This window comes from Anopheles aquasalis, chromosome 2, assembly GCF_943734665.1.
Source record: "Anopheles aquasalis chromosome 2, idAnoAquaMG_Q_19, whole genome shotgun sequence".
Classification (NCBI taxonomy): Eukaryota; Metazoa; Arthropoda; class Insecta; order Diptera; family Culicidae; genus Anopheles; species Anopheles aquasalis.
This window is the reverse complement of record NC_064877.1, coordinates 79,070,647-79,085,646: the sequence shown is the minus strand read 5'-3', so window position 1 is coordinate 79,085,646 and position 15,000 is coordinate 79,070,647. Positions and strand designations below refer to the sequence as shown.

Here is a 15,000-nt window from a genome sequence, read left to right as displayed (position 1 = left end):
GGGGTTCGCCGGATTGTGTTTGTGTGCACGCAGAAAGTGTGTGGTTTTGTGTGTCAATTTCCGTTTTCGTTCGTTTTTTCCACCGGCGCCACGGTGCGCGGAAGAAAATTCGAAGAAAGGTAGTACCACACCACGAAGAAGAAGAAAAAGCAAAAGAAGAAGAAGAAGAAGAAGCGAAGCGAGATTCACGAAAACAGCAACAGATTGTGCCAGCAAACAACACCGGCGCAACGATTGTGAAACAGTGTGAAGGAGTAGCGAGCAGAGCGCACCGTGTGGCGTGTTTCTGGCCGGCATTTGTGGGGCCACCGGAGTGTTTCGAGTGTGTGCCACCCGTGTGTGTTTGCGTGTGTGTGCTTTGGTAGTGGATGAATTTGGAATTTACTAAAGGAAATAGTGAAGACGAGAGGCGTGTAGTGATCGCGCGTGGAAAGCCTGGCTGTTGGCGGCAATTTTCCGGTCCGCACGACGAACCCACGACGACGACGACGACGACGAAGGCGACTACGATTCGCGTTTTCCACGTGCACTCAACGAGACAGAAAAACGAGCGAGAGAGAGAGAGAGAGAGAAAGGACACTAATCGGCCACCGAAAAGGATCGACGAGAGAAACGTAAACACAGAGATTCAGGAGCATCTCGCGAGAAGACGACAACCGGCCCCCTTGTCTGCCAAGACATCCACAACAGCCACAGCAACAAGTTGGTTGCTGGTTGCCACGAGAGGTACGTATCCACCAGCCTACGTTGTTGTTAGAACTTTTTAAACGACCAGACCCCGGTGGTGTCTGCTCCGTGGCACTCTCTCTCTACTACATCTGGAACCACTTTGTGCCGTCGTCGACGTCGAGGGTTCTCCTTCTCGAAGACACACATGATCAATTACACTCGACTCCTCGCCACTGTGAGGATCAGTTTCTTCTGACGCCTGAAGCAAGTAGAAGAAGAAGCGAACCAGGCCAACCAGATTAGAGAGAGGTCCGGCTCTCGGGGTGCCCGTGAATTTGAATAATAAATTATGATTGATGACCTCGCGGAGCTGGGGGCCATAAGCGAGGGGGTTTGATGTGTCGCGACTTGTCGCGCCGGACATGCCGGAACCGCATGGTTCATTGGTTTTTCGGTCTCTCCCTGTCTCTCCGGTCGGTCCGGTTAGATAAGGAGATAACGCCCCGGACCCCTGCCGCCTTGTAAAGAGGATGAATGTTACGCGAGAAGAAGACAGCCGCCGCCGCCGCCGCCGCCGCCGCCGCCGCCGCCGCCGCCGCCACCGGTTGTGGTCGCGTCTGGAAGTCTTCTCAAACACAGCAGGCGACCCTTTGGCGTCTGTCAGACCATCGTGGACCTCGATGGACACGATGACAGAACAATAGAGTGTCGGGTGGTTGGCCGGTCCAGGGACACATTGGCCCGGTGGTCACATGTTCAAATTATGATTTTAATGTTGTAATCTGGCTCGCCTGTTCCGTTGGCCCTTTGGCGACGAAGAGAAGCGACTTCCGATGGTGGAAGGTTCTGGCTGCGCTCAGCACATTTCATTCCACCTCACCGTGAGAGGTTTGTTCCTTGGCATATGTTTTGTACGGTTTCCCGTTGCGTCTCGGCGTGTTTTGCGTTGGTTCGCTCGCCATCGTCGCCAGGGCGCGTCCAATGACTTTAGCGGTTCCGTTTCGCGAACTGTTGCACATATATCTCTGCTGCGTTGCGTTTCGTTCGTTGTTTTGCTTCCTCGCGGAACGCGCATAGCGTGGCACCCCCGTTGAGCCAAAGGGAAAGGGACGCCTGAGGGCCGTGCGGCGCATTCGTTTGGCGGACGTAACTGTTGCTGAGTCGCTGGCGGTTGCAATGTTTTGCTTGGCCGCCATTTTCTTCCTCCTCTTTTTGTTATTGCTCGGTCTTCCCCTTTTTGGGGGGCGACTCGTAGGAAGAAGCCTTACTCGGCGCCTTTTGCCATGTGAGAAGCCGAGCGGCCACTAGAAGCGGGATCGTCACTGTAACTGTGCTTGAAGAAGCGACAGAAAACAATTCTCCATTTCCTTTCGGCGTGCCACATGCTTTTCCTTATGCCGTGCATAACAGTCAATGGTGGTCCCGAAAATCAGCGTTTTATAACAACGTTTGGACTTTCTTTTTGTAGAGAGAAAGTGGCCCAAAAACACAGAACGGGGCCAATCCACCTGTTTCCAGCCCCTCCGCCCGGAGAACCTTTTCCTGCATTCAAGAACCTTGTGGGCTACGGCTACGGAGAGGATAATGAACGATCAATTTCCTCGACAAGTGCCACAGGTAGCAGGGTAAGGTACTTGAGCACCCGGAATTTACATATGAATCACTGGCTCTCGAGCAGAAGAGGACGTCGTAAAGGATCCGTGTGGGTGTGCGAGCAACAAGTGACAAGAAGGCCCATGAGCCACTTGAGACGCTCGGTGCTACTTGCTCGGCATGTTTCAGTTTCCTTTACCGCCGCTCTGCTAAACGATTATGACCCAGAGAGGGCCAGAGTAACGCTCATGCGCTCCTGGCAGGATTCTGCCTTTGACTTGGGCGTGTTGCTGTGGATGTTGCTGGAGGAGGAGAGTGGGTAAACGTTCTCGACACCACCTACGAGCGATGATCCTTTAAACACCTTGCCTGCCTGCCTGCCTGCGGATACCTTTCCAGCAATTCGCACAAGGAAGTAAGATGGACGCGCCTCTTTGTCTTTTCGGGAAGGGATGTCCCATGCCGAGTTCTCGGCTCTCCTGATGATCGTATGTTGAGAGAAGAGGGCTCATATATGCCCTAGGCCAGAGTTTTACAACTTCCTTACCTGACCATTGGTTTTTGGGACGAATTCAAGAAGTTCCAAGTTTACCTGGAACCTTAAGAGAGTGAGAAATGGGCTCACAAGTGTGGTGTGAAACCGTTAAATGTCCGCCCAGAAATCCTGGGGTAAACGGTCGAGTATTAGTACCTTCTTCGCGCGCTACATTGATGCTCCAGCTGCCAGATGAATCGCGAAATGAATCCGAAAACGGAGAACGACGACGCGTGACAGTCAGATTGGCGCAAAAGGATGAAGTAACAGAGCTTCCGGTTCTCCAGAGCATCAAAAGCATCGTCGTCGACTCCGTTAGGAAAAGGGAGAAAATTAATTATTTGAAAACTCTTCGCAAACTCCTGATGTTGCGTGAGGGCCAGGATATCCGCTTTCCCGAGTTCCACAAGAAGACACGCACACAGATGGTTACGTAGCGGTGGCGGAACTCCCTTCGGAGTTCCGAACAAGTGCGCTGCGCCCCTCATGCAATACACATGTTCCGCCAGCCAGCCAGAACGTGCCCAACGTCAGTCGGTTCACCTGACGCATCGGACGTAGTGACACTCACTCCCTCCATGACCTACGAGGGAGGGTTCGTTGAAAATCGGAACAGATTTTCAAGCAATCGAACCCACAAACGTAAAGAGTGAGAGAGGGGTTCCGGTCTTACGGTGACTGCTGCTGTTGCGGCTGTTGTTTTCATTCCCTGCACTCGTCCCCTTCTTGCATTCCCGCGATAGAAAACCGGAAGGAAGGACACTTTAGACGCACAAATGTTGTGTATAGTGTCGTATCCCGGTGAGAGTTTGAGGCGTGACGGCGCGATTACCGCCCCGCTTTGCTTTCCCTGTCCCTAGAACCTTGGGCAATAGTAACAACAACAATGCTGCAACGGGGAACTCCCTTCTCCTCGCCTCTTCACATCAAGCGCCGATTTGCTCGCACCCTAAAGATTCCCCTCGTTCCGTTGCGCGTCGTTGATAATTTCGTCTCGTTGGGCGAGGGAAATTCGACATAAACGCCACGAGAAGGAGGGCATTGAGCAACAGAGCAGGGGTTAGTTGCGTTCCCCTGCGTGCACTTGTTGTTCTCCTGGCTCCGGCTTCGTTGAGAATGTGGCAAATCGGTTGTGCGCGCGCGATGATACCATTTGGCACACGGAGAAAAGGAGAGACGCGCGAGGCTCAGGCCCGCTTTCGATGACTTCTCGTCGAAAGAAAGGGACGTGAAGGGTTTTTGAGTTATTTATGGTGCTACAAGATATCATTCGGAACACATGTGAACAATCGTTGTCCCCGGGATTTGGGGAAGAACGCGCGCGCGCGCTCCCTCCGCTTTAATGTGGTCATCGATGACGACCGCAACTAATATTTTGCGTGCCACTCCGAGCGCGGCGGTGGGAATTCAAAAAGGAACAAGGATACACGGAGAGCGCCTGGGGGGTTTCCGAATTTCTTTTGTGTCGAGGGATATTCAGGACGACTCTTCTCTCCAATCAATGCGCCCAAATCGAGGCTAATCCCTCAGATTATCATGATAAGCGAGCGTGAGGAAAATGTTTTCATTTTCAATCGTTTAGACCACTTGCTGTGGCGTGCGATCGAGTTTCGAGAAGCTAATGGTGCGCGTGAGGATGCAAGTTTTCGGTCAAGTTGTTCCTGGAAGAGTCTTCTCAAGATCCAGGGGCCTGACTTCTCGAGGATCGGAACGCTACACGAAATGTGAGAAAAGAAAACATACAAACACACCAGCACACAAACACACGCAGGTCGTGTCGAGTGTGCAGTCCGTCCCGTTGGTGCGCAAAGCAAAGTCATCGTTCCCGGAACGGCGGCCGCCCGACAAGGATGCCCAAGGAGTAGTGGCAAAATGACCATTTGGAAAGCCGTAAACTAAACAACGCCTATGCGTGGAGGATGCGCAACGGACGTTTCCATCCTGTGCACAAGTGGCAAGTCCTTGTCGTCTGCCCTCCGCCCTGGACTCTGCTTGTTGCCTGCAAAACAAAAGGAAAGTCAAATTCCACGAACTCTCCTCGATCACATCTCTCCGAGAGTTTGACCAAGAATGGTTATGTGGATCGAATTGTGCGGCCTTCTTGGTTTCACAACGGAAAGGATGACGGCAGGACGAAGGGAGGGTACCTGCAATGCCGGCATCAACGATCCTTCTCCGCCTGTGCGCATTCCTTCCTTTGCAGGAACGCGACGGGTGTCCATCCGGTGGCGGATGAAAGTTTGCCGCAATATGGACGTCCCGAAAGAGGATCATGAGGTCTGTAGTAAAGGGAAGGTCGAGAATTACGGGCGGTGCCCGTCTTCCTATTATGTCAGTGCCATCGATCCAATTGTGAGCCCATTTGTTGGCAGGACCTTTTTTTTTTTGGCAAGGATCTAAGATCCTGGAAGTGACTGGAGAGAAGTTGTTGGAGAAGAAGTAACGTTTTGTTGCTTTGTTTTCTTAAAAGCGACCTCGGGTCTAGGGATCTCTCTGCCTATAAGAAGTAGCAGAAGAACGCGCGCGCTAGAGTCGTGCCAATCCGTCGTCATAAATCAGATCCAAAGTCCGTGGCTACAAGTGACTAGACTGACTGGCCAGCTTGCTCGGGACATCCAGAGCATGAAGATTATGGACGCTCGTCCAGCAGCAGCGCCTCTGTGTAGCAATAATCTTCCGGAGGTGATCTTTTCTCCTCTTGCCCAGGCGCTGGCATTCCCGAATGTTAATGCCCTCGCGCCCAACTTGTGGTGTCCAGTGATGGCGTCCCGTGCGCGCAAAGGCCGGAGGTGAAACGAAAAGGTTCATTAGACGAAGAAGATGAATTACGGGTTTTTGGCTATCGGAGGGGCGTGGATACCACCGCGACCACCAGGACCTCACGTCCTCCTTCACCCGCCGCCATCACCATCAGCAATTGGATACAATTCGTTGAACCCGTCCGTTCGTTGAGAGTCCAAGTCCACCAGCACCTTCTTCCTAGTGTGTCCGCTAAGGAGAGTGTAGCGAATGGCCCATTAGAGATCCCTATTCTATTCTCATTCCGGACGATGATTCTTGGTTCCCTCCAACACCCCCTTCTTGACTCGTTTTCGGGGGTCTCTCGCATTTGAATTCCGTTTCTGGCCACTTGTGACGGCGAAAAGTAGGAAGCGACCGCGGTGCTGATGATGATGCTGATGGTCCACCTCAGCTGTAGACAGTAGCTTTGGTGCTTCTGGCGTGAGGAGACATTTCCATCAAAACTTCCATGATGATGGAAGTTGTACCTCCTGCAACTCTCGATCATCACTCTATGGCCGGTTTTTTTCTTTCTAAATATTCTATTCTGTCAAACCGGCAAGAGCGTTGACTCCCGCAACGGCTTAGTATAGTAGAACATTCTTTCTCTTCCTCTCCTCCGCCACTCCTTGCCTTCCACCAGTCTCTCTGCCGCCGAGGCCCTCCTGATGACGAACTCTTTGGCTACGCATCATTGGCTTTCTACTCGTCGTCTCTCGGTGTCTCGAAGTACGGAACGACGCGGCAATGAAATCTGGGATGGAATTAAAAGGAGGACGACGGAAGATGCCGGGGCCATCATATCGCTGGTGCTGATGGTGGTGGCGGGACCGTTCGTTCGTTCGTTCGTTCGTTCGTTCCTCCCGCTGACACATCTCTCCTGCTGTGCAGGCGCGGGATTTAGTTCCCTTTTGGAGTTGCCTTCATTGTTGTATGCTGTGTCCATTCCTACTTCACCTCGCGTGCTCGCTCTCTCGTTCTATCTGTCTCGGAGGTAAAGAGGATGCTCTCTCTCTGTCTGTCTGTCTGTCTTGGCCACTGAAAGAGGTAAAGGAAGGTGGCGGAAAGGTGTGCGTAGCGAAAGCGCGTACCAGAGAAACGAAACGAAACGAAATCGTCACGAAAACAAGGGAAAAGAATTAACGAATTGACCCTCGGGCGGGGGAGCGAAGAGGTGAAAAGATGTTGGAGGAATTGGGTGGCGGCGCACCCGGAAAGACAGACACACGGCGAGAGAGAGAGAGAGAGGACGGGTTTGAGGTTGCGGCCTAGATGAAGGACGCGTGTGTATAGAGGACTCGCTGGCTGGCTGGTGGTTGGCGTAAGGTGAAAGATGGGCTCCGTACAACGAGGAACCACCGTGCGAAGGAATGGAGAAGAGCAGAGATGAGAGAACGAGGAGGTCAAAAGACTTGAAAAGATTTTTCATCCCCTTTTCCTTCTTTCATTCGTTTTCTCTCTCTCTCTCTTTCTATCTCTGCCTCTCTTCCTCTCTTTTTAACGATCAGTTCTTTGCTCCTTTTATCTATCTTCTTTCTTTTCTTGTTTCGCCGCTTGTTGTGTTTCCTTTTTCCTTTTTCGTTCCCTGCCGTTTATGCTCTCGTGTGCGCATCTTCTTGCACCTCTTTCTTATCCTTTTCCCACTAACCGCTTCTCGTGCGTTCTTGCTTTTGCTTGTTTATTTTGTCTGGTTCTCTCCGTTCCGTTCCGTTCCGTCCGTCCGCATTTCATCTTCTCCTTCCTTTTCGTTTTCTGTTTTGATTTTCCACTTTATGCGCTCTTTGCTTCTCTTTTCTTCTGCTCGCGATCGAGCTGCTTTTCTTCTCTCTCTCTTGCTCTCTTGCAATGTTGTGTTCCGTGTGGAGCGTTCGTTCTTCCTGCCTCTCCTGCTTCGATCTGTTGGATGCGCGATCGCGTCGGCATTTCCTTTCTTTCTTCCTGTGGCCCGTGTTATTACAGGGACTCCTCTCGTCTCGCCCTGCTCTCCTTCTCTCCTCGTCTCCACCACAGCATCTCATCACACACACATGACCCGTGGGGCAATTTCTCGGTTTCCTTCTTTTGCCTCCCTTCTCTTGCCACCCGTTCGTCCGCCCCCCCCCCCCCCCCCTTTCGATGGCTGGTGGCGGATGCTGCTTTCGCTCCATTTTTCCACCTCACCAGCTTCTTCGACGTCGCGATCGTTTCGTGCTTGCCCTGTGTGTCTGCGCGTGTATGTGTTTACGTTACGTTCTTCGACCGGGCCTGGCCTGGCATGGCCCGGGGCCAGGTTTGTAATCTTGCATTCCTCGTTCCTCCGTTCCCCACACTCATCCCCAAAACGTGCCTCGCAACGCAAGGAGGAGAAGACAACCATTAGAGAGGAGTGCGGGCATCCAGGAAATGGTTTCTCCGCCCTTCGCCCCAGCAGCCCCCTCTTCATTCTCCACCGAAACGATTCTACAATCGAAAGGTGATGGTGAGGTGAGTGAAAGATCCTGACGTCTTCTCTCGCGCCCGTGGTGGCAGTGGTGGGGGGAAATGTTGGGGGTTCGGTCGTTTCCTCTTGGATGCTCTTGGGATTTTTGTGTTTTTTAACCATCCCCTTACTTGCTCCTCACCCACACCGCTCTTCTCCGGCTGATGGAGCTTCTTTTCTCCCGGAATTCCTTTCCTTGGCTGGCTGATTCCGATCGCTACGGCGGCAACCACCACCACCTCTCACCTGCTGACGAGCACTGATCGTGTTCCTCCCTTTCCCTCCTCCCCCTCGGTTGTGTTAAGTGAAATTGTTCATCGATCTTTTTCGAACTTCTATTCGGTTACGATCGCATGCTAAAATCGTTTTCCCGAGCCCCTACCCCCCACCACCCTCACGTCACTATGATTGATCTTTTTTTTTGTTTTCCATTCTTCCCAATCGACGGCAAGAGAAAATGAGCAATTTGGTGGTTAGTTATGCTCTCGAAAGGGGGAGCCATAGTTTTAACCGCAAAACCCGTGAGAGTGTTGTATGTTGTGTGAGGTAACGACCCCCTTCCAGTGTAACATTATGTTCTCGAGAAAGTTCTAAGAGAGCGAATGATCGAAGGGGGGATGGTGGGTCATTTCCCTCGGAATCAGATGAGTCAACGACGTGGTATCGCAGTTTCGCTTTGCTTGCGTTTAAAAAATCGTTGTTTTATTGCGTTTTATGCCGAGCGCATGACCGATGAAGACCCAGCCCGGGCTTAGAAAGTGTTCAAAATGACTTGGAACACAAGAGCGTCTATCTGGGATTTACTTCTTCGCTCTAAACACATCCAATTAGTCATCAGGAAGCATCTTGTGCTGCTGAGCGAGCGCGGGGGGAGTGTCCGATCATCCCCCCCCCCCCCCCATCATTACATGCTTCATGTGCGTTTTACCTTTTTCCACCATTAACCGAGCTGCCGGTGAAGATGATGATGCTCTGCTCTCTGCTGTGGTGGATTCCCTGGCATTCCTCGCGTACACTATCATCGCACGTCCTCTCTCTCTCTTTCTTCTTCCTGATGATGACCTTTCGAACGAAACGAATGCCCCCCCAACTCAATCTCGTTCGTTCCGTGTCCGCAATGTACCCAATGTTGCGCAGTGCTTCCACGTCATCGTCGTTGTTGGCCGTGGTAGGGTGCGACCGCCGCCACTGCACAAACATTTCATTTATCGCAAAATGGTCAATTTGATTTCCGTTCGCATAATTTTCCTGCATTTCCTTCCAGTGTTTTTTTTTTGCTTGCTCACTTTGCGCTCTCTGTGTGTCACCCTTTTGATTGATTCCGCTTTGCGCGCCAAGTTCACTGGCCGCGACATATAACGACACCTCACCATTGGCCAGACCCTTGCGGGAGTTTGTTGTGGCATCAGCGAGAAATTTAAAGCCTCCGTCAGCAGCTCTCGATGCTGGTTCGCTCGATGGGTTTGGTGGTAGTCCAGACCGATGCACAAGAATGTTCTTTAGAACGCATGTCGGGATGTGTTGGTGTGTGTTTGATCGTCCTTCCCGTTAGCTCTGGTGTATGTGTGCGCAATTAATAAAATTACAACAATTTCGCTGATTTTGCAGTAAAGGCTCGATGAACCAGCAACGCGCACTGGTGTGCTGCTGGTTGGTGCTCCTGGGGGACCATCGTGAGATGCACCGAGCATGCACACCCATTTGTCCGTGTGCCTGACTGTCTGTGTGTGTTTGCAACATCAGCCAAAACCGCTATCAGGCAAATAGTAAAGAGAGAGACTGCGCGCCGCACAATCGCTTCTGGTTTTTTTTTTGCCTCCGTTTTTTTTGTTTTGTTTATTTTGTTGCCCGCAACGGCAACGGCAGTTCCGCATCGCTTACCGATAACGCAGTGTCCCCACAACGTATAGTACTTGGTATGTGGGAAGTCACTTAACTTCCACCTTTTTTATTAAGTTGTTAAAGTTTACTGCAACGCTAGTGCTCTTGCGTTAAGAAGACACTTTGTCGAGTCCGTTCGAACAGCGACACAATGACACTTCCCCCTGCCATCTTCTTCTCATCCGACTTCGATTTGCATGTGCGATCTCGAAATTCCGAGAACCGTGCCGCGGCTGATTGATCCGCGGACCCGCGGAATGGGTGACCCGATGATAATGTTTGCTTTCGCCCGGGGGATTCGGCGCCATCTTGTTGTTCCACCGGGTGTTTGGCTCAAAGTTCAGCTCGATCACCACCACCGTACCATTGCGGATTCGTTATCAGCCAATCGGTGAGCGGTTCCGGGGCCGGTTTTTGGGCCCGCCTGGGTTGCGCGCAGTACTCGCGAGCGAGGATTAGAAGTGTGTGTCAGCAAACCAACGGGCCGACCAGCAGCTCTTAAGCTCTTTCACCCACACACACTGGCTGGCTACGTCGGATAAGCCAAGCTGATCTGCAGCACGTTATCATCGTCTAAGCCGCACCGCACTAATCTGTTGTCAGAAGGAGGACACTCGTGTGGCATGGTACGATGCTCGCTATCTCTGGCTCCGTTGTCAACGTGACAATGTTTCTGGACAGGAAGAAAGAGGCAAGATTCAATGTTGGTCATCGGTTGTACTTCCGGGAATGAAAGACAAAAACGACGGTGGGTTACCTAAGGGTGACGCGAATTGAGTTTGAGTTCGTTGTGCGGTAGCCTGTATCGGAAGAGGAGTTGTTGCTGTCGCGTTTGCTTCTCTCTTATCAGCCCGCTGTTATCAGCTTCCGTATTGTGTTCATCTCTCCCCCGGGGTGGGGTAGCGACCAGAGAGAGGAGAAGTGTTAAGCGATTCCGTTGGTGTGAGTGCACGGGCCACACCTGCTATACTCCACCTGCTTCCGCTACTCCACGAGCCTCTCGAGCGCTCTTATCTTATCACCAGGCGACAGATATACACTCTCTATACATCCGTCATCCGTGTTTCGGGCAGATCGGGAGGAAGAACTCCGGGCGGACGAGTGCATTTCGCCAACTCGCCAAGTTCGGTTGCGCTACGGTTGCTTGGATTTCCTCAACTGTTATACAATAAGTCAGCCCAGATGACAGTTCAAGCGCGTTTATCAGCTCAGAGTTGGAATAATAGTTAACTTTCTCGCGCAGCTACCGATCGCGGTTTGCTGGGTGGTGGAAGGGTTTGTGGTGTTTGGAGAAAGAGATAAAGGTTACTGACACTGACTGACGCCGTGGCGCGGTGGCTATTATCTCTTATTCTTACTGTAACCCTCCATTATCTGCTCATTCGCTTTAGAACCGAACAGCAGCCAAGAACACATAGCGCAGGCCCAAAAGGAGGCTCCATCAGAAAAAAGAGAAAGATCATTCTGGTTTCTTTTTTTGTTGTTGTTTTTTTTCCTGGCCCGCTATTCTAGCTCTGGTAGTTCTGGTGGACGAGAAAAGCTTTCAAAACCTGCGGGATGATTACAGGGAGAAAGGCCGATCGCGAAGATCCGCGGCCCCACCCCCGGTTTTAGTGTTCTCCTGTGTTTAGAATGGGCTCCAGCAGCACATCCCTCGCCTCCTGTTCGCGATGAGCGGGTTAAAATCTCTTTAAATGATCTCGTGGATGCTGCCTGCTAGTCCACCGCCCCCCCCCTCATCTCTTCCCTCCTAATCACTTAATGTTCTGTAGCGAGCTGAAACCAATTTAACGATGGGGCGCGCCTGATGCCTAGCAGCAGCAGCAGCAGCAGCAGCAGCAGCAGCAGCAGCAGCAGCCTGTTGCATGCAGCGACCGAAGCAAAAGGGAAATCCCTTGTTACACTCGTAATTAGGAAGCTTTCAAGCGTCTCAACTCCTCGGGGGATGAGGGCAAGCGGGGCAGCAACGAGCAAACGAGCTTCTAGTTTCGATCCTTCTTCTGCTGATCGATGGCGCTGCTCTGCTTACACGTGCCCTGCCGAAAATGTGTGAGATGCGCGATCAATGGGGTGAAAAAAAAAGATCCAAGGAACTGCTACTCCTTCTTCTGCCCTCCTGCTACCGCTCGATAAGACCTTCAAACGGCGCGTGGCTTCGACTTCTTCCTCGTCGTGTGGTCTCGTGTCGATGGAGTCACCCCATAGGTCGTCTATCGAGGCGCGCTTCCTTCACGATAAATTCCCTCACGTAGCCCTCAGGTGTGTGGTCAGCACGGGGCTTGGGCGGGGACCATACGCAATCGTGAGTAATTCGATGCAGGAAAAGAAGGGTTTCGCCGTCACCGTCAGCGGGTGTTTTGTCACGTACCACCAGTGGCTGGCTGGGTGGCTGGCTGGCACCAATCACAACAACAACAACAACAACGCCACATGGCGTATGCGTGTGGTCGAAGTGTTCGAGGAAATAGATATAACACTTTGCTCCTCCTGTGCGCGAGTGTGCGCCCGAAATGATAAGACGCTACCGAGAGCCGAGATTCGCTGACGGGTGGTGCGTCATCATCATTGCGCTCTCTGTGTGTTCCGCTGATGACGAGTCAAGGCGCCTATCTCGAGAGCGCGCAACTCGCATGCACACGCGCCGCAGATGTACTAAGTCTCGGGGGGCTGTGGCTCTCGCGCCCAGCTTCCTATGATTAGATTTGGCCACGCGTTCGTGGTTCTAACTTGGCTAGATAGAGAGAGAGAGAGAGAAGAGTAGAGAGAGTAAAATAGAGACGCAGCATCAACGCAGTTCAATAGCCTGGCCCGAAAATCACCTTGTCGCCGTCAGTTCTCTGTCTTGCATCTCTGCAAACGATCGGTCGATCGATCGATCACACTCGACGGCGTGTCCGGGATAACGGTTCGCTCTGTGTGTGCGTCTCGGTGGCCCCCAAGGACACCCGGCATCGATCACCACCATCACCTTCGTGTGTGGATCTCGATCGCGCGCTGTCGCGTGTTTAATCGGTGCTGCTGCGGTGCGTCGTGATAAAGCAATTTGATCCCGGTTGTGTTGTGTGTGGGGGGCTGGCTTGTGTTCCGTTTCGCCAAAGTGTCGCGTCGCCGTCACTACCGGGGGTTCGATCTTGTGTCGACCCCACTATAGGAAGCTGCTCCTAGTAGAGAGGCACGTTTGTACAGTTATCGCGTTAACGGCCAGCCAGCCAGCCTGCCAGCCAGCACACATACGCGCACGCGCCTTGTGCTAGCGAGCAATCGAGCGAGCGGCCGAGCGGTCACATTACGATTACTTCCTGCTTTGCGTCGCCGTGCTACCGTGGCTTGTGGTGGTCCATCGTTCATGTGTTGGTTGGCGGTACCTGCAAACCGGCGCTAGATCGTCTAAGAAAACAGGTTTCGTGAGTTGAGTGCCAACCCCTTTCGTAGATTCGCGTGTTCTTACCGCTCGCCACCGTCATCATCGTCGTCAATCAGTGAGTAAAGTGTTGCTGGTGCTGGGCGGATAACCGGACATTTGGGTAGTTCCTCCTGCCGTGGATTGCGGGGTTTTTTGGATTAAAAAACATGTGCTGGAGACACACTCACACCGCTATGGGTGCTCGGCATTCCCGATGGGGTTTTTTGTGTTTACTTTTGACCTCGAGCGGCGCACCACCATACCACGGATGCACACGCTGCTGATTAGAGAGTTTTGTGGGAAAACACGGAACCAATGGTGCTCCTGCTGCTGCTGCATATTGGTTTGGTTGTCGCTTGTCGCTCTCGGATGGTTGTTGATGTTTGCCTTAACCCCGCTGCTTTTCGTTCTAATCAACCGATCGTCAAGCGAGCGCGCCTCGTGGCGTCCACATTTCCGCATTCATCATCCACCGTCGTGGCTGCGCGTTAGTACTGTCGGAATTCGATGAGCAACGTGCATTTCAGCTAAAAGAAGATCATCTCATGCCACCGCTTCATCGTTTACCTGTTAAATTATAGCAACTCAAGCGAGAGGAAGTTGCACTTCTTTGCACGGAAGCTGACTGTTTTGCCTCTTCTTCGTCACCATTCAACGTGCATCATCATCATCATTAAATTCTGTGTGGGTCACTCGGAACGTCCGAACGTTTGTTTGGGTTTCGTTTGGTGGAAATTAATGATACGTTTCACCTTGCAGAGGGCGGCTGCCGAGAACTTGATTTCAACTTTACGACACGTTGAATGGATCTTTGGACCAAAAGGAAAAGGCAAAAAACCGTGGATTCAACCGCGAATCCGTTCTGGCCGAATGAAGCGCACCACTAGCCAGCCACCAGCCAGTGCTTGTTGCTTCCCATTCGAAGGCGATGAATTATGGAACGTCGTGCCGTCGTCATGCCTCGGCCGCGTTCAAACTTCCGTCTTCTGCGTCCCTTCTCCCGGACTCCCGGAAATGCATTTCGCGCAACCCACATTCGCCGGGCCGAACGAGCGAGCGAGCGGAGGAGAGACATGCTAATTTATTTATGCTAATCATTTGCCTAAACCCTTTTCTCCCCCTCCCACTTCCCGTTGAGTGGGTGTCGCCAGTATTTCCTGAGTATATGTGGCTTATGAGTAGCGCGAGAAGAGAAAGGGCGAAGGATAGGGAGGATAGGGAGTAGATGATCTGTTCTTCTGCACCAGCCAAGCGCGAGACTAAACGCGCTCCCTGCAACGAGTGTAACGAGCGACTCGACTTACTGTCGTCAGTTCGTGCCAAGACTTTAAACTGCTCGTGAATCATTTGGACTTTCCCGTTCGTCGTCGTCGTCGTCGTCGTTCGCTGCGAGTTCTTGACCAGCCCTTCCGACCAGTCCGACAACCCCCTCCCCCGGCCAACCCCGTTCGAACTTCCGATTACATTTTGCGGTTTGAGCACCAGTTCCATTTGCTGTCCTCTGCAACCGCTAAACCGCCTAGCAGCATGTCAGCGAGGCATTCCGGCCTATATGGCTTCTGTAGCGCTCCGTCAAGAAGGAACCGTCGTGTGCGGTGGCCGGTGGAGAAGAGGCGGTTGCGGGGTACACAGACAGGAAGCCTCAGTTTGAGAAGCGATGGAAGCAGCAGCAGCAAACAC

The 15,000-nt window shown here is 52.3% G+C and overlaps 1 protein-coding gene across 5 annotated transcripts in view; it reads left to right on the top strand.

The window, feature by feature from the left end:
• The window catches only part of LOC126580753 (ets DNA-binding protein pokkuri-like), a 34,954-nt gene that overhangs the window by 1,302 nt on the left and 18,652 nt on the right, over positions 1 to 15,000 (top strand). For 4 of the 5 annotated variants that reach the window (XM_050243995.1, XM_050243992.1, XM_050243993.1 and 1 more), the window contains exon 2: positions 1 to 726. This exon is cut by the window's left edge and continues 204 nt beyond it. The gene's annotated coding sequence lies outside the window, so the exon portion shown is untranslated. Of the gene's footprint in view, positions 727 to 12,945; positions 13,397 to 15,000 lie in introns of those variants that run through there. The other variant, XM_050243994.1, reaches the window with a different exon arrangement.